The sequence below is a fragment of the Lonchura striata genome, chromosome 13, assembly GCF_050655825.1.
Source record: "Lonchura striata isolate lonStrDom1 chromosome 13, ASM5065582v1, whole genome shotgun sequence".
Lineage (NCBI taxonomy): Eukaryota > Metazoa > Chordata > Aves > Passeriformes > Estrildidae > Lonchura > Lonchura striata.
Genome location: NC_140715.1, coordinates 14,697,383 through 14,724,288, shown reverse-complemented (window position 1 = coordinate 14,724,288; position 26,906 = coordinate 14,697,383). Strand labels below are relative to the sequence as shown.

The following is a 26,906-nucleotide window of genomic DNA, read 5'->3' as shown; positions in this document are numbered from 1 at the left end:
AACACTCTCTTGTTCCTCTTTCTCCTTCCTCCCTCTTTGAATGCAGTCACAGAAAACTACCTGTGCTTTCTCACGGACACATTTACACCCAGGCTGAGACACTGGAAGCTTTTCTGAATGGAACAGAAGGTTAAGGGTTCCTCTTCCTCACAGGATTATTAAGAGGTCACATATGGGAATTCAATTGCTACATCTGCCAAGAGCAAGGGCTGGAAGCACCCTCTGCATGTTCTGAATCCATGAAAATATCCCAGGAGATTTGGCACTAAGCTGATGGTCCACAAAACTACCCAGAGCCTGAGGCATTGCAGTTTGATTTAACCATGCACACTTTTCTCAAAGGATTAGGAGGACTCTACAATTGTGACATTTGAATTGCAATTGAAAAGCAGTCTCTCCCACAGGCTTTGCTGGTCTGGGACCTGGGAGGAGAGGTGTGTGTGTCCATGAGGGGTGTGTGTGTCTGTGAGGCTGTGTGCATCTAGCAGCTGCTTTGGGGCAACAAAAGAGTTCACAGCTCCAAAGAACCGTGTTTACCTCCCATCCCACAGCAGCCCAGCAAACAACGTGGGATTTTACAAAGCAAATGGACACAGTGAGGAACTCAAGTTGGAATTTCAATCATCTCTGCAGAGCCCATTTAGAAATCCGTCTGCTGTACGTGAGTGTCAACAGTCGTGAAATTTCATCTCTGCATCAATTTGCAAAATAGAAAAAATGTTTCATGAACAGCAATATAGTCCTGTGTACACAGCTGCCAGCAGCTGCCCTCTGGGGTGATTCTTGTAATTTTCTATATTTTGCTCAGCAAGATGTCATTTATCATGAAGACTATCATCAATATATGAACAGGTAGGGAGGTCTGTTATCCTCAGCCCTGAAGCACAGAGGAGTTTTGTTTTGGAAATTCTTGTCTGGGTACCTAACTCAGCTACCTGGCACACAGATCTGCAGTCAGGAGTGGGGAGGCTTGGATTACCAGACTCTGCCAGGGATGGAGGAATGTAATCCCAGTACCTCACCCTGAGCCCATCACTGACTCTCTAAATGCTCAAGGGTTCCATTTCTGAGCATTCCATCTCAGTGTTCGTGTTCCAGTGCAGTGCAGGCATTATGAAAGCAACAAGGCTGTCTGTGAATGGCTGTTTGCTGTCTGTGTGATCCTGCAGCTCAAACCACCAACCATGGTGCCAGAGCTTGTCCAAGTCCCTCTCACATGCAGCTATAGACTCTTCCTTAAAGAAGTCACTCTCTCAGACAAGAGCTGATGTCAGCAGGCAGGGGAAGGAGGGGACAGACATGAGACAATCTTGACTGATCTTACAGATTCTGAATGTACCAACAGCTTAACTGAGTGTCAGCAGCTGGTTAGAGATGCTACAGAGGGGACAACCTTCAGCTGATTCTGCACAAGCACAGAGCCCCAGCCTGATGCCCGAGGACCATGGCAGTACAAGGAGATGTGTTTGAGCTCAGGCATTTGCTCGTGTTCTCCCTGAATGCCTCTGCCCAACATCTGAGACCATCTGAGTGTGAAAGCTTCCCAGGGAAAAGAGCTGAAGACTGCAACATTCATTTCTCTCTGTAAGGACAAAGGGAGGATTGAGTCCAAGCTGTTTCTCCTCAAATCACGAATCAATCAAGCAGCTCTGGTGATGTCACTATCCCTGGCACTGGGACCTAATTTTAAATTACCTCAAATCTGAAAGATTGATTTTCACCATCAGCATTTAATGTCTGCTGTATCTTTCTTTTCCCAGCAGAGAAGAAAAAAAGAAAGGAGGAGACAGAGAGGGAGAAGGAGATGGTTCAGATTCAACTGCAATTTAGCATTCATTTGCATTTTTAAATTAGTTAAGCTGTGGACCGTTGCAAAGCAATGGCAGAGAAATTTTGTAATAATTAGTCTGCTGGGAGTGTAGAAATGGCTATACAGGCAGGTTTCACTGAAAGAGGAGCAATATCCCAATGCTCAAACTGGGATTTGCACAGGCAAATTTACTCTCCCTCATATGGGGCCAGATCCAGCTCAGCAGACAGAGAGAGCTCCAGCTCAGACAACTTCATCTGCTCTAGACACTGACTGCAGCCAGGGGAGAGAGAGGGTTGTGCTCAGACTATGATTCATCTTAACCTAATGTAGAAATCTGAATCAGGCCAGATGATTAGATACCTGGAGTGAGGTGAGAGCAATCTCACCACTGTTGTTTACAATATGATCTTAAATTCTTCAGCCTCTGCGTGTGTGTCAGCCTCTCCTCAGAGGGCTCCACACATCTGACCCCTTCTCCCTCCCTCCTGCAGCTCCAACCACAATTTTCTTGCTGCCTGTAAGGAGATATACCCCTCTCCTAAATGCAGTGGGAAGTCATCATTACCTCACATCTGACAGTAAGTGCTCAGGGAAGGGGGAAGGGAAGGATCAGGATGAGAATGAGAAGAAGGACCCCCAGTTTTGGCACAGAGACCTACCCTCCCTCAGCTCACAGGGGGGATATGACAGCACTTCACTGTACAGTGGAAGGTGCTGCATATTCAGCAACCTGAGCCACTGATTTTGCCATGCATCTCACAGCTGCTGTTTGAGATGAGTGAATATTGTAATGCCTCCTTCTTTGGGTGGCAGAACATGGCAGCACTAATGCTCACTTTGCTCAGCAAGGAGAAGAGCCCACTGGTGACTAAAGATGCCTTCAGAAGCACTGCACACCCGACCATCCTGAAAGCAACTCTTCATCACCCATCAGATGTTCTCTGTCTTGCATAATTTTGCTGTCCTTTGCTTGCCCTGCTCCAAAAGCTGGCTTCTGCTTCTCTTCTTTCTGTTTCTCTGTGTCTGCTCCTTTTTGTTAAAGTTGTCCCTCTGGGTGAACAGAAGCACAAGGAACAGTCAGTGAATTTCCTGAAATCCTCCCCCTGACCTGAAACATCAACCCTTAGTACAATTGTGTTTATTCAGCCTCACCACTGCTTTGTTCAAAAATGTGAACCCATCCTCTTCCAAAGCAGCACCAGCCTAGTCTCCACAGTTCACCACGAGCCATGGAATGGTTTGTTTTCTCTCAGGCATAATTTGGGGTTACAGAGCATCCACATTTTACATCCATTTAGTCTATAGTGGTGTGACATGTGCATATATATAAGAAACAGAATGAAATTACTTGAAAACCAATATACCTGCATCAAATGCATCAACTCTGTGGCCACAAAATAGACACCCCATTATTCTGAGAGCAAAGTGAGTGCAACTGGATTTCCCTGAAGGAACCCAAACCTTTCCAGTTTTATTACCTTGTCACTCTGAGTGTTTGTAGATATCCATCACAAAGGTACTTTTTGTTTCAGTGTGGACTTAAGTGACTTGATCCAAACGGTCTCTTGAGAACAGAAGAGCAAGAAGATGAAAGCTAAAATAAATAAATGGCTCTACTTATATTAGAGACCAAGAGCAAAAAGTGCTCTGTTTCACATTTGTTAGTCACTTGTTTAACTTTTGGGGCTGGCATTTCTGGAGTGTGTTTGTCCCATCAAAGTTCCAGTTTGTCCCATCACATCAGTGGCTCTCATCTACAACAACTGGCATTGCCTTATAAAATTCAAGTGTCTTGCTTGCTCACCTGTCATTTTGTTACTAGACACATATCCAAATTGAGGTAAAAGTAATTCCTAGGATCTTCTGTGCATTTTCCCTTAGGATCTTCTTACTTTCTTGCTCTGGCAGAGAACAGTTGTGGGGTTTGTGCTTTGCAGCTGTGGTGAAGGCTCTAGAAAGGTTTTTTCATCAGTTATACAGGGATGCGTGGAGGAAACCTGGTGGTTCTGCTGAACTCTCTGTTGATTTCTTCTCAACTGAGCATGGGCAGCTGACCTGCAGGATTTCTTGGTTTCTATTGCAGTCACTGGGGAGAGAGACACCTCCCAAGGACCATTTGTCTCACCCTAAGGTGGCTGTCAAGAGAAATGGGAAATTTCAATTTCTGAAAGTCACATTTTAGTCCTACCAACCACAGAGCAAATCTATGCACTTGTTTAGACCAGAAGCCAGGGGAATCCACCCAAAATATCTGTATATGTTTCCCTACATACACAGGACTGGACCCATTCCAGCTGTTTATTCCTGAGCCTTTTCACAAAAATATCACCTTGGAAAGGGCACTATTTTCAGACAGAACCGAGCCAGTCCCTATTTAAATTTACAAACTATAAGCAAACATCCACATCCCTTACACTGGCTGTGATTATGATGGCGCCTTCCCCAAGAGACAGGGAAGAGAAAAGTGTGAAAAGAGACAGAAAGGAGATGAGAGAAGGAGCTTCACTGTGTGCCAGGGGTAAGGACAGATGTGCATTATAACCTGCCTTCCTGAGAGACTAAATAATAAGGAAGCTTTTCTGAAACATCTCCAACCATCCCAAGACGGTCAGAGTAGCTCCCTGCCGTATTTCTTTGCCGGTATTTCTTTGCCTTTTGTTCGCAGCGTGGAGCTGGAGTCGGGCAGAGAGGTTGGAGGGGCACAAGGGCCCATTCCCAGTGCCCTCTGACACCGCCTTAGACCCCACCCGCTGAGGCACAGTAGTCTATAATGATGTTTTTCTGGATATTTCCATATGTGTTACAAGCAGTTCAGCTAAACCACAGTCCCAGAAAGTACCTTTCCATAAAAATAGGATCCCGTAAAACCTGTACCTTTAGACAATCCCCACTCTGACATAGCCCCAGTCTCTCTATTTTACAAAATAAAGGTTTCAGTGTTCAGTCTCCTGAGTTTTGCTGTGTTATCTGTGTTATCTGTGATTGTCTTGGAAACCCAGCTCACCCTGAGGCCAGCTATTAACATCTTTCAGCATAACAAAAGCCTTTATTGTCCCACTATTTCTCATGCATCCTGTCAAGACACTCAGATGAATGAGTTACCAGGGGGTAAGTTTGAGTATAAATTTACAAGGCCTCTACTCCATCATAATTGTCTGTATTCATATTCTCATTCTTCATGCTCATCCAGATGTACTTGGAAGTGATTTGTCCTCAGGAAAAAAAAAAAAGGGATTGGTTGCTTTGCATCTGCTCTGTAGATACAAAGGAAAGGATGTCCTGGGGCTTCTTGAGGAGAAGGTGACATCCTGGGAGGTCACCCATGAATCTTCCCTGGGAACATGTCCTTCCTCCTGTGGCATCCATAATGTCTATTCCACGTTGTTAGAAAAGGGTTAGTGCAAATATGAAAACAGCTATTTAGTTTGAAAGACAATAATCTTCATCCAAGCAGCTGAAGGGTTTCAGTTGGAAGAAGATGTTTTAGCAGGGAGAAAATATCGAGTGGGGTTTTCTACACCAAAATTCTCAACACTCTGCACATATGAGCAACCATCCATAAAGGACATGCATTTTACATCACCACAAGACTCTTCTTCAAGCACAGCTATAACATTTCTCCAGAGATACAACCCAAGAATACTTCACAATCTGTATTTTTGCATGTGCCCTAAAGCTTTTGTTAGCATGACTCGTGGGCATGATTTGCTCACATTCCCAGCTGACAGCCAGGCCAGGAAAATCTCACAGCTTATACATGCTCCCTGATTCCTTTTATTATTTAGAGGATTAACTGAGTCTCACAATGGCTCCAGTGACTGTTGGGCTCTCAATGAAGTAGCAAATAATTGAAAACACTAAATACCCATTATAACTGGTAAATGACAATACAATCCCAGGCAGGAAGATATTAGAGAACTTGCCAACCTGAGAGAAGCCAAGTATAATAAAGATCATCTTCAGAGAGATGTGCCATGAAGGGCTCTTATCTCTCTGCAGCAGTTCAGTGCACCCTTCTAACCCAGGGTGCCTTTTCATTGTGGATGAGAACAAAACCAAAAAATTCCCCAAGTCCAGCTTGTACATACACGTAACTTACTCAGTGCTTCTCTGCCATGTGAGTACACTGATTTAGTCATCTTCTGCTCACACCAGCAGCCTTGCCTTGCTTACTTTATTATTTCTGACTACTCACCCAATCCACCGATGCTGGAATTGCTCTGTAATTGTGAGTGCCATATGGTGCCCTAATTATTGCAGTGCTTGTTGTACCAATGTGTTAGAAAATCAAGTTGTGGGGAGAGGAGCAACAAGGAGAGTCAGGCATTTGGAGGGACGGGTTTGTCAGTGAACACCATTTACTACAAACACTCCAGGATGCCAAGAGCCACGTCCAGGAAACTAAAAAGCATGGGTATGAGAATACCAAAAGCATCATCTGCTTGGGGTCTCACTGCAGCAATGGGACTGGGGTTGGATTTTATTTCTCTTTCAGATTCTATATCCCTGTGGCTAGAGAACATGGCTGTAGTTTATAGGAATAGAAAAGTATAATGTTATTCAAGATTATGATGTTGTCACTCTAATTTGTAAAAAGAAAGGAGGAGGAGCAAATAGAGGATGATACAAAACCCTTAGGCTGGATTTCCTTTCTGGTTTACATGGACATAGATAACATGCAGGACTGGAAAAGTCCTTATTAACAAGGCAATTAAAATGTACCAATGAATTTGCATTGCTAAATAATACAAGATTTAACAGGCATAATAACAAAACAGTTTCTCCCTGAACTTCCTCTTTTACATTCACTCAGTTGGTCAAACCCTCTCCCTTGTTCAGATTGCACTGACAAAAGATTACTCAACTAAAGGCTTTAGAGTAAGTGTGGGTTTGTGCCATTGGAGGAGATAATAGGTTTTGTTCTAAAAGCAATGTGCCTTTTCCACAGTGGTTCTACAATTGTGGATGTTCAAGGGCAGAATGGACAAGCAGCTGCAAGAGGAACCCAGGGCAGCTCACTGAGAATCACATTAATCTTAGGAAATCCTGAGCTGATGGTACTCAGAGAGTAAAAATCTTATGGAGGAAGATTAAACAAGTTTTTTCTATTCTTATTCCTCACCAGGTGTCTGCCTATGGCCCCTGCTGAAGATCCATTACTGATGCTGTCAGCCTCCTCTGAAGGCTCAAAAATATCCATTCCCCCGTGACCTTACAGACTCAGCTGCACCATGACCATCTTCCATACCCTGCAAGAGTCTGATGAGAAGACATAAGATGGTGAAGATTATTCACAAGAAAGGAACTCTCTGCATTCCTGCCAATGCACTGAGCAATAAACAGAAACAAAAAACTACAAAAATTACAGACCTGGCCCTTGGCACAATGATTCTCAAAGTTTCTCCACAAACTGGATGTAGTTCACAAGATGGACAGAGCAAATCCCAGTGTGTCAAATTCACAGTGTTGGAATGAGGAGGTGTTCCTCCAGGAGTAAAACACCTAATTGACCCATAACCTATCAGTGAAACAATAGAGAATAAAATTCCCAGTATAATTGGGTTATAAATCATTCCTTTGATACCAGGACCTAGCAATTTATTTTGAGTATCTAAGTGTTTATTCTGAGGAAGTACAGAGTGCTTTAGCTATATTTAAATGCTTTAGCTGGTGCTTAGAGGGGAAAACTGACAACTGTGCACAGTGATTTATTTATCCACTTTACCTGGACTGTAAAGGTGTGAAGACAGAGCTTTTAAAAGCAATTCTTGCAGGGGCCCACAGGCATTGTGCAAGTGCTGTCCCTGCTGGCTCAGCTTCCTGGGTCCCACTCAGAACAGCTGGTGATGGGCAATCACCTCCATCCTCTCCACTGCCTGCAATAACTTGCTGGCTTTTCACTGCTCTTTGAAGACCATTTTGCCCACAGGAATTTACCAGAGTGAGTGCCTCACACAGATAGCCTACACAATAAAAAATTCACGTATTTACACACCATCTCTCAGTCATGAGTATTCCCTTACAGTCACGATTTCTCTACATTATTATGAACATTTTCAGAAGTGTTTAGGTGCACAATGGACACAGGGTATGGTCAGGACCAGGGGGATGATCATTCCCCAGTGTCCTGGTTTGTGAGGCACTGTCTTTACTTCCTCACCAGAGGAGCAGAAATGGTTTCTCAATGCAATCTCTGGAGAAAGCCCTCAAATGCAGCAGAAGGACTGGTGTGACATAAAGACCAGACATGAACTGGGGCTAAGGTCAATAATCATGTATGAAAATATTTTGTGACAGTTTTGTTTAGGCAGACATTTAGCAGATAAAAAAGCTACTCCCGACTTCCATGGAAGGAATAGGAGCCACCTGCCAACCCTTTCCCACAAGCACGTGGCCAGGACAGAGAACATGACTGGCAATTTCCTTTTCCTGACACTGCCACATCCATCCATCCCTCCAGGAAGCAATAGTGGGGCCATCCCTGGATCTCTGCAGCTGTTCATGGCTCACTCTGTGCCAGAACACTGACCTCAGTGCCAGCAGACAGGAAGCAATACAGGAACATCCTCCCTGTGCCATGGATTTACAAGGACAAAATATCTTCTGTGGCTGGCTTTTCATTAGCAGGATTGCACAAAGGGAATTCTGAGGTTCAGGAAGCACCATGTACATATCCAAAGCAGACAGAGATGCTCCGAACAGACAATGAAGCACTGAAGTCTGTTAAAAGGCAGAGGGAGAGATAAAATTTTGCACCATGCTGTTCTCTTAAGTTATCAAAGGAAGGCTGGAAGCATTGGGCTCTAATTGCAAATTTGGTCATGGAAATGCAGCTCTAGGGAAAAAAGGAACTAAGAATTAGAGCTCCTTCTAACTGAGATCATGGAGAATGGGTGAGCAGCGAGGATCTATATGATCACAGTAATCAGAATAGATTAATCATTACTTCCCAGTTTGGGCAGTGCTGTCCAGAAATGTATTTTTAAAGCAGATAATCCTGATGGTATATATCTTCTGATTAGTCCTTCAAAAGAATATCCATGTAAGATGAAGCTGAAGCATTTCTGCTGCAGAATTCTGATGACATAATAAGTCATTATAAATAAATGATTTATCCAAGTGAAATAAGTCCAGCTATTTAGGGCAGGTCACAGTGACAAGCTACTATGGCATCTCTAATGTAATTTTTACTATCTCTTAGGTCAGAGAGAGCCTGTTTAAATGCAAAAGCTCTTTGTAACATCAATTTGCAAAACAATGAGAGAAATATGCACAACATGGTTTGCTGATGAAGCAGAATTTTGTCAGAGTAGGACATTGTTTAAAGGTTTACCCTGGGGGCACCAGCTGTTTTCTAAAGCACTGCTAAATGACTGAAGAAGATACATTTACACACAATGCAGGAAGGACCAAGAATAAAACCTGGAAACCTTTTATTTGTGAATAACAGCACAAATACAAGAAATCTGTGAGCCCACAGATAGGATACTGATGCTAGAGAGACATTAACCATTATATATCTGCCCCTTTGTCAAGAAGAGAAAGCCTCAGGAGGAGGGTAGGAGACAGCAGCTATTTTATCCTTTAGCAGCACACAACCACCAAAGGTGCTGATGTTCAGTGCTTACCTTTTCATCATCTACTTGTGATTTTTCTTCCTCCTAATACTGCAAACTGCTACTGATTTTTGCAACATGGTGAGTGATGTTTAATACTTAGCTGAAATGAGAGCTGGGGGCAGAGAAGTACTAAATGCAGAGATGGCACTGCTTTAACAGGCTGTCAGCCTTAGCTATAAGTATGCTATCAAAAATTAGACCAACAAAATTCATCAGGAGAGCAGCAGCTTTGCCAGCAGCTGTTACAAAGGAAATAAGGAATAAGTCAAGGCCAATAACAGCTTTTAGGATTAGACTAATTTGTAGATGGTGGAACCAACAGTGTCTATGAAAAACGAGAGTCCACATGAAGCCACTCACAATATCTTTAACCAGAAAAGGAGGGGGAGCAGAGAGGAAGCCTTGGAATGTTTCTTTGCTTTGCCTCCAAGTTGTGAAAAGGAAGTAGGAGACAAGGGAAGCAAGGCATCACAGCATATTAACTACAAGCAGTAGTTGGACACTTTCCTCCCACATCCCTCAAATCTGTGGTGCTGATGCTCCACAAGCCAGGCCACCCTAGATCTGACAGCAAGGAGCCAGCAGCCCCAAAGTCAGAGGAGAAAAGGATGTGCACAGCACACAGGGAGGAGAAGACACAGGGAGAGGGGAGCAACACTGACCTGAGCCAAAATAAACAGAACCACTTGCCTGAAGGGCCCTTTGTTCTGGTACCATATGTGAGCTCTGATCACACCAGCCAGGTCTCCAGGAGAGACAATTCCTTGTACAGCATCAGCAAATTACTTCAGCCTGCAGTTGTGATTAGTGCAAGAGAGAGGAAAAGTAAATGTAAGTTGGCCAATTATACACAGAGGAGAGCAGGGAAAACAAACAAAAACTCTCTGAAACTGCAGGTGTCAACACAAATGCAAAAGATTGATAAGCTTGTTTTCTCAATATGGGATTTTACCTGTGAGCTCAGGCCATGAGAGTGATTCTTCCAGCAGCTGCTTGCAGGAGGTCAGTACACAGCACAGGGGTCACCCCAAACAGTCGTAGGAAGGCAGAGCCACAGGGTTCCAGCACTTAGATTTGTTTTCCCATTCTTTTATCTGCAGTGAAGCCTGTGTTGGCAGTCACATGGGAAGAGACAATTATATTTCTGTCAATGGCTGCAGCATATTCTCTGAAATCCTGTATCCCAGAGCCTCAAGAGACAGGTCAGAGAATTTGAGGCTGAACACACTGAGGAAAATCTGGAGATTAACACCTTATGGACCTATCACAAGGATTGGAAAGCCCCCAACTTATTTTATTCTCTGTTTTTTCCCTTGAGCACTATTCAGCCTGTTCCACTGTGCAGGAGAGCACACACACACCCCTCAGGACTGCAGCTGCAGTGGAGCTGAGCACCAGTGCAGGCAGGACCAGGGCTGATCCAAAACAGCAGCTCTGCTGCTACCAGGCACAGCCCTGGGAGTGGAACAAGAGACACAGCAGAGAAGCCTCTTTTTGCTGTTGCTGATGAAATTAAGTGTTACTGCCCACTGAGACTCTCACTGTGTTCTGCTGTTCAAATACAATTATTACTCCATCCTCAGCAGTGCTTTGTGCCTGTCTCAGCCCAGGGGCTGCTTTCTCTGCTGTATCTGATCCTGCATTGCCACACAATCCACAGGAATTGTTCCAGCCAGACCTCAGCAGTTCATACAGAACAGGCCAGAATTACAAAAAAATCACTGCATTCCCCACCTTGAAACAAAGGGAAAGTCTGGAAGGAAGAGATGCTCCAGCTTGTTTTCTAAATAGATTCTTTTCACACTTTCCAATCACTCATTCCAAGCTTCATAAATACATGCAGGGTCAAAATCCTGTCCTCGGGAGCTGGAGCAGTGACCTGGATACATGACAGTCAATACAAAATCCTCTCTTTGGAAGGAATTGCCTCCAGTACAATCTTTTGCTCATCCAGTCTTTTGTCTCCTTCAAGCAAAATCTGCCAGAACTGACTATTTCCAATTTATTTTTCCTTCTTCTTTCTTTATTTTATTTCCTGTGTTGTCCCAGCCTCCCCTCTGAGAGGTGTTTCCCTGGGGAAATTCATGTCCCTTGTACTTTTTACTCTGTGCACATAATAGAACATTATCTGCATAATTTACCTTACACCACATGTCGTCTTCCTTCTGGCTAAGTGTTTACCTAAAATAAATATATTTCCTCATCATGTACACTGTGAAAAAGAGCCAAAAAGCCTGTCCTGTGTGAGAACTTTATAATAGCCAAAACCTGAACCACCAAGAATGTGTTAGCTGAGTCCTTCAGGTCAAATCTAACTGCAAAGCTGATCCTCCTCCTCCTGCCTCTCTCTGCATTTTTCAGTGTCCTATTCCTTGTGTAGATCTAAAGAAATCTCCACAAGGTGAATCCAACTAAAATCTGGAATTTAAACACAGCCCACAGTTCATGGGATTTCAATAAGTCAAGAAAACTCCTTTTCCTTTAACCTATTTTATCACACCTCTGCATGGCAGGGTATGAAACAGCAGCAGATCTGTGGAACTGGGCAGGGCAGAAACGTTTTCCATGGACAAATCTTCATGAGTAAAACATCCAGATCACAGGGCAGAGATGCTGCTTCCATGCTTCCTTCCCAGGAGCACAGCTGCCAGCCAGGGCAGCTCTCAGTGTGCAGGGCAGCTGACACAGCACTTGACCATGTTTGTGAAGTTAAATGTGCTGGGGCTCTTGTGGTCCAGTCAACACAATCTGCAGCCAGCTTCTCTCACACTCTCTTGAGCATGAGGACAGCATTGTGCTTTGCTGATGCTGCTGCTGAGGCTTCTAGGTATTTGTAGCTATCAGCAAGAAAAGTTGACAGGAAAAAATAACAAAATACTGAAGCCTGAGGTCTTGTGGCAAGTTTGAATCTCAGTAGATCAGGGTGAAAACATGCCCCGAATACTGGAATATTTATTTTTACATTAGCACAATTATAAGTGAATGTGATGTTTCTTTGTTTCTTCCCATTTTCCCTTATGATGATTTCAAATGTGCTCCAGTTTTGTTCTTTACACAACACTGTTATGGTCCCTGTTTTGTGTCATCTGCACTAGATCACCAGCAGGATCAAAGCCTAAGGCTGGAAGGTTCTGGGCCAACCCTATGTGAGGACTGAGTCATAAATTTGCAATAATAGGCAAATTCAAGTACAAGGTGTGGAATTTCCTCCAAACCCCTCACATTTATACTTTCTACAGATATTTCTGAATGGGCTGAATTGTCCTTGGAGATTTTATATGTCTCCAAGTGCCATTTCTAGGATCAATTCAGGTCCCTAAGCTCAGATGTTTGGTAGCACTTCAGATAATCAAGCAACTCCCACTGAATTTCTGGAAGTATTTGGTCTCCAAAAGCCCTGTGTGTTCATCCCAGATAATTTGGGAATCCATAGCAGCATTAAAAGTGTAGGCAGCTGGATCTCTCCCTAAATGAATCTCTCTCTAGGTTCAGACCTGTCTTTGTGATGGGCACTGAGTGAATCTCAGGCCATGGGGCTTTATTTCTCACACCCACCAGCAGATCTGTGCCAAAGGAAAAGACACTGACTACATGCAGGGCTGAAAGCCCTCCAGATGCTTTGCTGTCCCACAGTGTCCCTGTTTATTCATTCCATGGTGCCTCCTTTCTGATTTCCTTAATCCAATTTCCGTTTCACAGTAGAAGAGCCTGAGCAAGGCAATGTGAGGTTTGTCTCACTAACAAACTCACTCAATTCCCTGATGCACTGTCACAAGACTAATGGCCTATTTTAAAGAGCATCCTTGTCAGGAGGTGCTTTTTGAAAAGGATTCCCACAGTGCAATTAGGCAGCCCTTACATCCAAAAATTACAGTATGGAAGGAGAGACCTCTATCTCAACACACCAAATTTGGATTTCATTAAAGACCTTCAGAGCTGGAAAATGTCACCTGTTGGAGTCAGCTGCAAAGTCCACACATTGAAAAAAAAGAATCTGTTTCCCTTCTTTGAGAGTAATAGCCCTCTGTGAATTTTTATGTTTTAGTAGAAGAACTCAAACCAAATTCAAAAGCTTTAGAAAATCAACTTGTTTTCACTACAGGCTCTTTGATCCTCTCCAAGCCTTTGAGATTCCAGCCCAGGGAATGACACACAGAGACGAACTTGGGGAAGGGCCTTGACATGGCCTCACTGGGAAGAAGCAAGGAAGGTTTAACCCAAAACTTTTCAAAGCTCTCCATCGCATGTAAACATCAGCTGCTCCTTACAAACTTTCCTTTGAAGTCAAAAGCCACAGTTAGGAACTCCCTCAGAGGGAAGATGTTTTTTCTCTGTCCTTGTTTTTCCATATCCACCATTCTCCCTTCACAACAAAAGCTCCCATCTCATGTGCTCACCAGAGCCAAGCAGACAGGGTGAGATACAATCCTGTGCCATCAGGAATACTCTCAATCCCAGATTTGGATTGCTCTTTTTCATACTTTCTGTGGGTGTCTCATTGTCATTTTTATGTCAGCCTTAGAGTGGGGTCCAACACAGGTGTCCTTCAGGGAGTGGAATCACACTGATCTTTCTTATTTCATTTTCTCTGTGTTTGGGCAACAGGGAGAAGATGTCCCTATTGTATCAGCACAGGCTTTCCTTCAAAGCACATGAAAGGATCTCAAAAACAAAGTTACAATAGAAAAAGGTAAAAAAAAGCAACCAGCTGGCTCCCAATTGCTCATCTGGAAGTCAAATATCAGCCACCTTGTTGCTTTGTTGGGACAAAAATACCACAATTCCACCCCAAATACTCTAATGTCAAAGTCAGGGTCTGTGAGACTGGGTAATTCCAGTGACACCCTGATTCCTTGGGGACAGCTGCCAGCACCCACTCAAATGTCAGCACTTAAAGCAGGACTGATGTGGTGTGGTCATCTCAGCAGTACCAGCTGTCCTAGAGATTTAATGATTTAGAGAAAGAACCAGAGTTGTAATAAAACTTAATAGTTTTAGTAGCATCTTCTGAAAGACAACAGATAAATTACCATAAGAAGAAAATAATTTCCCACCAATTTCTGTCTTAATTTAAATTATCTTTCTACAAGTGTAAGGTGATGATGGGAATTTGTCATGAGCTGTAAGCAAAGGTAACCGATTTATTTCCCTCAGCTTGTATCAATAAAACCTCAGTTTTATCCCACTGGAGGCAATGGACCTCAACAAGGAAAAAGAAAAAAAAAAGTTAAACAATTGCAGAAATTCCAGAGGAGAGAAATGAGAACTATCAAAGACCATGATCTATGTGTCGCAATGAAGGAGCTGCTGGTTCAGGCAGAGGAGAGAAAAACACTGGAGAACATGAGAAAAGCACTGGGGAGAGCATGAGAGCCATCAATTGTTTACAGGTTGTTGGAAAGAGGAAGGAAATAATCTGTTTGCCACAACCAGGTGGCAAGCACAAGAAGTAATGGGCTTAAGTGACAGCAAGAGATATGAGGGTTAGACTTCAGGAAAAGCTTCCTAATGGTGAGGGAAGTAGGGGATGGAATAGATTGCCTGAGGCGGGGTAGAGTCTCACTGTTGGAGGCTTTTAAAGAACAAACATCCATCAGAAATTATAAAGATAGATAGCTGATCTTGCTAGAGGGGGAGAAAAAATGGATAAAGAAAACTCTTTAAAATCCCTTCTCACCTGTTTTCTTTTTTTCTCTGATTCTATAAAGCCACTAAAGAGACCCCAGCCCATGCAAAAGCCGAAGGATGTGGTCAAAAAGATCTATATCAAAATCTCCTGCAGTGAAACTGCACAGCCCTCATAAACTCTCAGCAAGCCAGGGGGCTGCCCAGGATAACCCACAGTGCATTACACCAAGGTGACGAGTGAACTCTGCCACTTCATTTTGAACCCTGGACTAACTTTCAGTAATACAATTCATTTCACTGATACCCCCAAAACTACCTGCATTGTGGAGCCACTGAAATGTGCTCCCCTGCCAGCTCTAACTTTGCAGTATAGAAGTTTTTATATCCTGGAGTAGCTTCATAACTGAGCACATGATGGAATGGTCCTGCCAGTATCAGATAAGGCCCCTAAAAGAGAAAGGCAACATTCCCAGGGTGCAGTGCCTGTGTCTCTGTGATTACTGCAATATGAATATATTTTTGTTTGTCAGGCTGATCTTTTTCAGTCTGTTTCTCCACATCAGTGCCAGAGACAGGAGCTCTCTGGGGCCTCTGAATGTGATTACCTTTCTTTCTGCATGGAGGAAGAGATTCACTTTCAGCCCAGGTGCTGTTGTCAGTAGTCCCAATTTAGTCACTTTTATCTGTATGATGAGGTATGTGGACTCTACCACGGTTGTTTCAAGCACATTTTGAGAATAAACTTCTTGCAACTTCATGCAAGGGGAAGCGAGGTTTGCTTTATCTCTTTGTCAGAAAACAGGAGGTCCCTAGGGAGAACTGCCCAAGGTTTCTCTGCCCAGTCACTCTGTGCCACCCTTGGTTTGCCCACTCACACTGGCACAAGCGTTTTCCTACTTTTCACTTGCAACCTCAAATCTAACCTGTGATCCTGTCATGCTTCCAGAAACATCCACTCATTTTGCAAGTGAGATTTTCTTCCCATGCCTGCTAGGGAATTCTCCTCTGTCTTGCTGCGTCCAGTGCCATTCTTTTTCTGCAAGCTTTTCCTTGAAACGTGCCCTGTAAAAGCCAGGACCTGCCATGCACCCTGGAGTGCTCATGAGCCCTGTGCCAGGGAGCAGGACAGCTGGTGATGCAGGCTCCACCATCCAGCAGATAAAAGGGAATATTGCACAGAGGAGCTCCAGGGTGTCAGTGGCTCTAAATCTGGTGTGAGTACTGCAGGTGTCCTGTGCAGCAGCTGAACTCCAATGATCCTTGTGGGTCCCATCCCATTTAGGATAGTTTATGATTCTATGACTTATATAACTGTGCACTTTTCCCCCACAGAAATTCAGCAGGACTCTATTTAAGGTCATAGATTTGTCACACTAATATTGGAATGAAATCTTCCCTTTTTTTACTTCATTAAAAGCTTCAGGCAAGAGAGATCAAGTTTAACCTTAACATCATTCTGTTTCAAACATCATCCAGTCATGATGAAAAAATTCGAAGGAGAGGCATTTATTTAACGTATTTATTTGTCTGGTATTATGAAATTTGAGGTCCAGAGACTGAAATCCTGCTCTCCACAGTCCTGTGCACACATTGGTTAATACAGATTTTGCACCACGAGAGGAAACACACTGAGCTATGCTAGATGGTGAAAACAAATATTATCATTGCAAAGCAGCGAGGTGGGGAACGAGACAGAATGAGAGAGACAAATTAAATTATATATCCAGGGACGGACAGAAGGAAACCCATGCCACAGCAGGGAACTGAACTCACATCTGTTCTGTTCCAGCCCAGCATCTTTTCTATAAGGAGCCTCCCTCAACGTGCTTCATTTGTAGTCAAAATTCCAACCAGGGAAAAGAAGAAACTAGGAAATACTGCAGGGACTTTAACCCCACTATTGAGCACTTTTCATAGTATCCAGACAGTTAAGTTTAGTCTTTAATAATGTATGACAGAAAGCAATTTAAACCAGGAGAGGCAGGAGCAGGGCAGGGGAGGTAGAGGTGAGTGCTGAAGAGCACAAGCCAAAAGGAAACAATCTTGTAGGGGAGAAAAAAGGCTGTGAGCCATAACAGCTTTTCTTAACAGAACTTAACTAGGTTAGAGTGACCTCTGAGAGGTGCCAGAATTTTAACAACCACATTTTAATGTGAAGGATTATGGATATTTCTGCATAAATTGCCCTTGTTTTACACAGACCGTTTTGCTGAGCACAATGTTAATTTTGCAGCTCCGCTGGAGCAGCAGCTTAGGAGAAGATAAACAGAAAATGATTCCTTTAGCAGCTGACAGATACCTTGGGATGCCTTGGCTGAGAGTGACAATGAATCTGTTTACATGAAGATGCTGGAGACATGAAGGGGGCACCAGCTTTGGGGTGGGGAAGGTGGCAAGAGATGGGAAAGTATGTATTTTTTCATTCTGGAAGCCAAGGTCAAGATTTCCCCAAGCCTGATCCCAAGGCTGTGCCAGGACATGCATTGTGTCCGGCTGTGCCCCAGCCAGTTCTTTGCTGAGGGATGTACCCACTTCTTGAGGGACAGCAGATGTGGTAGGAATGGAAAATTGCTGAGTTGAAAGCAATCTGTGACTCCTCCAAGCACCACCCTCAACAACTCTGCAGCCACATCTGCAGGGAGGTCGGATTCAGGCTGAACCAGATGTGGCACAGCGGTGAGTGAGCAAGCAGGGCTCTTCCCAAGCACTGGCAAGTGAGGATGGAGGAAGGAAGGGGTGCCTGCTGAGGTCCATGTTCTCCTGCCTCTCCTGTCCAAGAGGTGATGTACTCCAAAATTTTCCAGTCACAAACTCGCTCCTTGACTTGTCAGCTACACTTGGCCTAATTCCTGGTAATTATTACTTTAAAATTGGGATATTTAATAATTATTTATAACAAAATATCCTTAGTTTTCACCTATTTTCCTCTCTTTATACTTCCCCCTCATTAACTCTTTTTCAGTGTGAGACAAATGACTGGCATTGATTCCAATTAAAAGTAAACATTCCTTTTTTCAAAGAAAAATTATATTATAGCCACACTTGAATAGCACCAATAGATTTTCCTGCCCCAATGATATAACTGAACTCAGTGGTTAGAGCAAGGTATTATTAGCTCAGGTACAATCCCTCAGAACTCCACCTGGCCACAGACATAAATTTTTGCCTCCATTACAGCTTTGCCAATACCATTTCCATGCTGGCTGCACAGCAGCTTTATTGTCGGATAACGCACGCTCACAGAGTGCACAGCAGTGACAGAATGGGGTTAGGGCACCAGAAAAGCCACATTATTTTTTTATCTATAGGAGCTGAAAAAGAAGGTAGAAAAGAGAAGGGCAAAGACACTGAAGGCTCAGCTCCAGGCTGCTGCTGAGTGAAGAGAGAGGCAGACAGAAAAGGGCTGTGCTCACTCATCTGCTCTTAGCGCAGGAAACTTTTCAGAGATATTTCCCACTAGTCTTTCAGTTATTATGCATCAAGGGCAGAACTGTCTCTGTTTTATTGCACTCTGTCATTCAGAGCTGGGCTAATCATTGCTGCTGAGGAGGAAGGCAGCCAGTTGGGAATTCTCTCTTCAAATGTCCCTCATGTTGCTTATTCACTGCCCTGACTGGAGCTGTCTGGTGACTTTGGAAAAAGGACATGGATAGCTAAAGGACACAGTGAAAATAGACAGGTATGTATGACAAAAGAACTTAAGGACAATTCTGCAATGTCCTGAACTTGAGTTGAGCTCTCTTGAAGCAACTTTGGCTCCGATCTGCTCAACACAGTTTTAGTAACAACGTGTAGTGAGCTCTGAGCAGAACTGCCAAGCCTAGGAGATGACCCAGTGTCACTATTGGACACAAAATGACTACACAGAAGCTTGGTAAGTTCAAAAGAGAAAAAGAGATAATTTTATTTCTGACCTCGCAATATCTAGAATTCCAAAAGTGACAGTGGATTGGAGGATGAAATTGCCACCTCTCCAACCACACTGGTCAAACCAACAGTCCATCAATTCTCTCCTCCCATGAAGAAGAATGCAAAACAATCATTATTTACATGAACAGTGCATGAGAACTCCAGTAGAAATAAGTAAGCATTATCAGAAGGCTAAAGACATTTTACAACAACTTTAAAACTTTCAAAAGAACTATAAAAGAAAACTTAACACTTTTAAAAATCAGGTGGGTTGGAAGCAGCCCAGCACCTTCGCTTCCCCCAGGCCCAGTTCAGCAAGGTCTGCTCTCACCAGCTTGGCTGTTGAGACAGACCTGGGTGCAAAGTTCAAATGTGCAATTTTTCAGACTGCTAGAAAGTCAGATGGGCTAGCAATGATGTCTTGGAAAAGGTTGTGTCTGGAGCAGCTATCTCAAGCAGCAACGTCAGAAGCCATCATTCTCTCATCCAGATGTGCCCAGGCAAAGAAAAACAACTCTATCCAAAAATCTTCATATCTATGTTTCTAAAGAAACAAGAGGAAAAAATAGAGAGAAGCTTCTTCAAGGTGAAGAGCACACCTGGGAGTCACAGGAAGTGTTGTAGCTGCACAGAGGTCGGTGTTTGTGCCAGTCACTCGAGGGAGGCAAAGAGCCACACTGGGGCTTGCCTGGATCTCCTGTGGCCAGCCCTCATAGGAGAAGAAAAGAGGCACAAGGTTTGGCGATACCTCTTAGCTTCTGGATGGAAAACAATAATTAATGAGATGAAAAAATGAACAGGGAAATATAAAATTTAACAGGATTTGTGAGGACACCATCTCAATAAGACTGCCAGATATGAGTAATGGGGTCAGCACAGCCTCAAATGACGTTTGCTGTAGACAATGGCAAGGGTTGGGGTAGTTGACCTGAAAGGATCTAAACTCACCGTAACTTTTGGTGAGAGAAAGAAAGGCTGAGAAAACAGAGGTCATTTTGATCCACTCAGCATGATCAAACACTCTAAACACCACAGATATTTTGAGCAGATGTGTCAAACTTCTGCTTCAGAGTCAAAATATTGGGAAACAACAAGCCAATGTTGTGTGCACTAGGGAAACCACAAGTCATTTCCTTGGTGAGTGCTGTGCCACAAACCCAAGAAGGAATGGTAAAAAATGAACAAAATTTCAAAAAGGATTGTAAGGATAATTGAGATTTTTTTTCCTCCATGGAAAGGGGCTACAATGATAATGGCCACTGAAGAGAAATCAGAAAAATGAATGAGATGATACAACACAGACATGGTCAAGAGCACAAAAACCATATTTGGCACTTTTGTTTCTAACCTGACATTTGAGCAAGCACTTTGAGACAATCCGCATCATTAAAACAGAAGTTGTTAGAAGACTTAGAAAGAAAACACTTCAAAGTGTTTAATCAAAAATAACCACTGGAATTCCATTCTGTGTGACAAAACTGAAGCCACCGGCTAGAGTCTTCTGTGAACTAAAAACGATATTTAAGTGCCACACAATGTGATTTCTAACATGAGGACTTCCAGAACATTTTTTATTTTATTGGTTCACATTGCATTTTCTTGGCGAGTTTCCACCCTCTCCCTTCCATCCAACCAAGATGGATCTTGGTTTGTTAATTCACAACAACACAACAGATCTTTGTGGGAAGCATTACCTGAAAAAAGTGAATCACCTCTCAACTCAGTTTTGCTCTGGAAACACCACAGAGGGACCCTCTCCCTTGCCATTGAATGGTGTCACCATCTAAATTAGCTGACAAACACCCTGAGATCAGCTGAGAACACCCTGAGCTGTGAGTATTCTGAGACAGAATCACAGAATCACAGAGCAGTTTGGGTTGGAAGGGTCCTTAAAGGCCATCTCATTTTCCCCCCTGCCACGGGAATCTTCCACTAGACCAGGTTGTTCAAAGCCCCTGAACACCTCCAGGGATGGGGCACCCACAGCCTCTCACAATGTGAAAAGCATTAAAGGACATGTGTGTGAACACTTTAAAGGAACTTCATTCAGCCATTAAATTTGGATGTATCTACCTCTTTCTTAGGGGTCACAAATGAGAGCAATTTACCATAAACCTCTAGGGATTCTGCAGTATGAAGGCAGTGGTAGGTAAATATTTCAGCTCTCTGCAGGAATTTCTGGTCTGTTTATCATGCAGTTTCAGAGCCACTTACGTGAACCAAAATATAGTTTAGCAGTTCAGTAGAGCAAGACAGCCACTGTATCCATGCTGGGCTGGACTCGTGTGTGTTAGCTGCATCACTGACCATCAAAATGCCCCCAAAATGCCCACAGGATTCCTGTGTTCTTCCAGCTGACATTTTGGTGTAATTCTACACTGATAGAAGTACAGCTGGAATACCAGTGCAGAACTCAGCTCAGTGTAATCCACTGGAGCTGAAGAAACACTGTGAAAGTCCTTTTGAAGCTGTGGGTTGGGGCTGGGTCAAACTGATCTGTCCATCCAAGGAGTAGCACCCAATCACTGCTCTCCCTGTTCCTACAGGCAGTCAGCCCCTGCAATGATGACAAATTGGTTTGGAAACGCTCTGATGCACCTGGATGATTTTAGAAAAGTAGAGGCCTGGGGGATTCCATTTTCAACCAAAATGGGAAATACATTTTTATAAAAACCAGTCATGTTACTTTTCTTTTGCTTTCATCACTGAGATGTCTCTGGTGACAATGAAAGCAAAACATGCACAGTCCAGGGGACAGCCAGTATCCCACAGGCAAGCAGCAATCCAGCTTGTCTCCAAGAGCTCAGCCAGTGGCTTCACTGCAGAACTGTAGCCAGTTTCTCTCCTTTCTTTACTTAAGTCGATCTCCTCATTACCTGTGGATGGACTTGACCTTAGTTTAGGCCATTTTACAATCTCTTGGACAATCAAATAAACAGAGATATGCCATAACCTTAAGAGTTTTCCCCATGGCTAGTTAGGGCTAGCAACTAGAGGAGGGGAAAAGCAAGCAAGTACTGAACCAGATGATAAACTCTCTCTCACTCCTAGACACCCTAGGAAAACATTTATTTCTTAGCTCTCACAGATCACCTTGTCCCTCAAGCAAACATATCATTTTCTTTCCTAACAGAGGTATGAGTTACTTCAGATCAGTGATGAGATTAATACCTGCAGCACTGGGGCTTCTAATACAACACTGGCTGTGCAGCAGAGTTATTATCCTAACACTCTGTCTAAACCAAGGAGCAGCTCCCAAACTCAACAGTTAAAATCCTTTTGCCCAGGTGATTCACAACCAAAGTCCCTGTTCTGGACATTTCAGCAAATCAAATCTTGGGCTTGCCCTCACCCACATTATAGAGTCCTTTCCACTTCTACTGCAAAAGTGCAAAACTTTCTCCTTTAGGAGTGTCACAGCAGAGGAGGAGAGATTTCTCCTGCTTTTCAGGAGTGACTCCTGGACATTTAACAGGATGTGTAATAATCCACTGATCCATTTACCAGGAGATGGCTCAAGGAAGGCAATGGCAACTCAGACCCCAATGAAGTCTCAAGGCAGAGCTCAGTGGTTTTAGCCACAAGTCCTTTACATTCATGTTTTCTGCCTTATTCACACTAGCAACAACTTCCACCCTTTCCTCTTTCCCCAACCTTTAGTGATAATTCCTGAAGGGGCTTTGCACGGTGTTTAGTAAAGCATTGCAGAAGAAGCAGTTCAGCTGTGACAGGTGGTCCTTGGGGACAGCTGGTCAGGAGCTGCCTAGAGAGACTCTTACAAATTCACTCAGCCTCTGAGAGTAATGAGATTCAGAGGAGAAGAACAGCAGTGCAAGGCCATGGGGGTCCCTATAATCTTGGGAGGGGAAGGGAATGTTCCTTCACTGCCTTTATGGACATTTCCTCCAGTGGAACAAAGCCTATGTCTGGAGCCCCTCAGGAAGGTACTGTTGTCCTTCCTTGTGTCACTTCCAGTCTCAGTCCTGGAGTTTGATCAGTCTTGAAACACAATTTATCAGGAAGAGGCAGCTTGGGTTGATCATCCTTCTATATCTCACCTTGCTTTGCTTACTTGGACAAATTATTCCACACAGATGCCTTCACACAACCAACAAAGCTAAGCCTCTCCTCTGCTCCTGTAGCATCGAGTTAGTTATGAGCTGCACTCCCTTGCCAGGAAAAGTAACCACCTTGGACACTCTAGTCAGACACACGAGGGCTCAAGAGGATAAAACCAGAAATATATGTACAGAAATATATGCAGGATGCATAATTCCAGCCCTTGATAAAGCAAGAGTTGCACAGCTGCCTCTCTGCCTGCCTGCAGGTTCTCCATCTCCCCTGTTTGCCAGAGACAACAGGAGGAAACCTGTGTTCAGCTGTTCCCTCTGTGCAGAGATTAATTCATTGACAAGGCTCCTAGGAATGTGCCAGCTCATTAATTACCATAAGAACTATGTCAGCAAGAAGTAGGCAAGGTGACTGCTGAAAATGGTCAGAGAGACCATCTATTAGTGCTTGCTATCCTGGTCATTACACGCCAGAATCCAAACCAATAATACCTGGCAAGCGTTTCTCAGCTATGAAATATCACAAATGGCACACTTTAATATAAAGCACTTGTGTAGATCAGCACTGGGGGAGCAGACTACAAGGAAATTATCCCCACAGGCAAGTCAGCCCTGTTCCAGGGATAAGATTATTAAGTTACTTCCAATGGAGTCCTGGGAGAATGATGGGTCTCCTGGCAGTGAAAGGTGACATGGAAAACTCCCAAAGCCTTGACATACCACCTCAGCTGTGTTTCTACGTCTGTTATTAAAGACAGGGTTGCAAGAAGGTGTCCCAATCAAACCCACCAGGTAAAGGCAGGGAGAGATCAGGCTCACCAGGCTGAGATCTCAGACTCAAGTCAGCTCTTGACTCCACCCTGTCTGCAAAGGCAGAGAAGTGGCCACAGCCCATTTCAGATCTCACCTCTTGTAGCTCTGTCTGGTGTCTCCCTTAAAGGGGGAACATGAACACCCGAAAGTCTCTGATTTGCTATTAAAATTCATCATTCTTCTTGTAAGGCCAACACTGGGATAATGTGCCAGGGATTAGACCCAGGAAATCCATCAAGGCCAACACTTAGTCACACTCAAGTGCTTTTATGCCACAGTTGCTATGAGGAGCTCTTCAAAAACAGACCCTTAAGAAGATCAGGAGGGCAGGGGGTCTCCCAACTGCTGTGCAATTGAAGGCAGGGCCCTTCCCCAGACAGAGCCCCTGCATTTGCTATGAAGGTGCATTTGAATGTCAGGCAGTGGGAAGCAAAGTCTTATCAATGCATCAAAGGTTTTGCTTCCCTTAGCTCAAAGGGAATTAAAGGAATAGAGAGAATAAGCTGGAGAAATTTAATGTTGTTTCGACTTGCACAGAGCTCAGAAGAGCTCTGGAGTATTCGTAAGAACAAAAAGGAAGATCCATGTTACAAGCTCTCTGCTTTCATGCCAGTCACATTGCAGGTGAATTCACACCCTGAGAGCAAAGGGCTACACTGGGAGCTGTGGTGTATCTTGTCACATTCCAAACCATCTGCCCATAACCCTTTCCAATCACCACACTGAATCTGAGGGGGTCACCTTCCCTTGGGCCCCATAAACAGCCCACTTCCTTCTGGTGTTTCTGATAGATTTCCATTTTAGTTCCCCCTCCTCCATTTCTTTGGCCAGTCTCACTGCAGGTCATAGCTCTAGGAAACAGCAATTTTGTCATCTGATATAAAGAGGATATGACAGAGCTGTGCTGTAAAATGCCACACATCAAACGATAAGGAATTCCACAAATAATGTTCAGATGTCCATAAAGGGGAAGACAGGGTGTGAATGGCCCCCAAGTGCTCAGCTAAATGCACCAGCACTGCCGAGAAACGTGGCTCTGCCCAAGTTTGCAGGGTTTCAGGAGGTCCTTGCACAGACTAAGAGCAAAATGTGCCAGCAGGCAGAGAGGCCATGTCCCCTGAGAGCTTTGTCAGAGGTCCTGCAGAGAGCCACTGCCCTGGGTGGCAGCATCAGCTGTGTCACACACCTGGAGCAATCGATTGCCTCGGAGAAATCGGCACTTGGGAAAGCATGAAAGGAGTGACCTGGTGTCCCCTCTGGGATGTTTAGTGAGGTGTGGGAAGAAATCAGTAAAGGAAATGTGTGAGAGATTCCCCTGGCAGTGAACAGGCTGATGTGAGGAGGAGGAGGAGAAGGAGGAGGAGGAGGAGTTGCTTTCTGGGAAAAGGGGAGAGGATCGGATGGGAGCTTCAAGAGACATTTGGTGGGGTAAGGAAGGTGGAGGGGAAGGCAGAAAGCAGGCTGGCAATTCAGATAAAATGGATTAGATGCTGATAAAGGCGGCTGGGAGCAACTCAAAGAACATGAGATTAAGAAGTGCACAGAGGAGATGATGAGTTTTGGAGGGAAAAGAGAAAGCACGGTTGTCTGGATCCTGCTGATGGATTTTAGAGAAGAGTCTCAGCAGTCTAGAGAGGGGCTGGCCACAAAGCAGAACAGATGTGCAGAAACCCCCAAGGGGCCCAGAGAAAGGCAGGGGACTGCTAGACCTCCTGAATGCTCTCTGGGATCATCAGCCAGCCAGGTTAGAAACAGCCCCACCTGAGGAGCACAGTGACACTGTGAGACCCAGCTGCTCCCAGGGCTGCACACACTCGGAGTGATGCTCAGTGGGGTACAAACACTCTGCAACAGCTCCTTACTTTTCAGTCTCTGTTTAGCAACATGGTCCTCAGCCAGCTGGGCTTAGATCCCAGCCAGCACAGCAGACAGAGCTAAATGAGACAGCTCCAATCCCTGGGGACACGCCACCACCCTGAGGGGGACTCTGAGTGGCCCTGGTACAAGATTCCCTCCCCAGGGACAGACGAACACTTTGCCAGCCTGGGTGGACCAGGCTAGGCTGTGACCCCTGGGCTGGACATCACATGGGCTTGGCATTGCTGCTCTCACTGGGAGAAAAGGAAATTGAGAGGTCTGAGCAGGGCAGTGAGCAGGAGACAGAGAGGCAGAAAAAGCCTTGGCTCCATTCCTTGATCTCTTTTCTGGGCTGGGAATCAACTCATGTGCCAGTTTGGTCAGGCAAGAGCAACCACAGTGCTGCACCCTGGCTCCTTCCAGACTACATCTTTGTTTGCTTTCCCCTGACATTCTTCAGCATTTGTTGACAGATTCCTGCACTGCAGGTCGTTCGAAATGGGCTGGAGCAGACCCTCAATTAGTGAGACCATCCTCAGCAATGAGTGGGGCTGCCAATTCACCCCTTTATTAGGGATCCAGACTGAGTTGTAATGCTTCAATGGGGCAGTAGATGCTTTAACTTGCTTACAAACCCTTGCCCAGAAAACAGTGCAGTGGCAGAAACAATCAACCAAAAGCAGGAGCTCACATGGTGCTTCATTCCTCCTAAAGTGCTGAAGAAACACACGTGTAACTACAGCCTAAAGCAGATTAACTCCTCTTGGGTGCTATGAAGACCGTGGGTTATCCACTTTGAGGTACTTCCTCTGCTATCTGCCCGGTCAGGTGTGTAAATAGTTAAATCACTTTATAAAATAGAGTTCATTATTCTCATGCTGCTGAGGAAATCTAAGGAAGAGAATAGCAAAGGCAAGCAGAAGCCAAATTTGCAGACCAATTGATAACTCTCCTTATTCTTGTCACAGCTTCCCCCCTCCGCCCCTGTTTTCCAAACAGAAACTGTTACATCTGATGGGGTCAGGCCACTACCCTGCCCAGATGGTGCCTCCAGTGTCCCACAGCTCAAACACAAGCACAGAAGATTATTTTTTCCCTTATTCATTACAATAAAAAATAAAAAAAAAAAAGGGGGGAGAAGAGCTGAGAAGAAAGAAGACAAAAGGAAGAAAAGATGAACAAGTGGAACCTACTTTG

At 44.2% G+C, this 26,906-nt stretch overlaps 1 long non-coding RNA gene across 9 annotated transcripts in view; it reads right to left on the bottom strand.

Moving 5' to 3' along the window:
* LOC116184124 (uncharacterized) overlaps positions 1–26,906 on the bottom strand; it is a 149,362-nt gene that overhangs the window by 8,566 nt on the left and 113,890 nt on the right. For all 9 annotated transcript variants that reach the window (XR_014958319.1, XR_014958320.1, XR_014958323.1 and 6 more), the window contains 2 exons: positions 10,385–10,538; positions 3,618–10,224 (listed from right to left, as the gene is read on the bottom strand). This is a non-coding gene — a long non-coding RNA (uncharacterized LOC116184124). The remainder of the gene's footprint in view (positions 1–3,617; positions 10,225–10,384; positions 10,539–26,906) is intronic.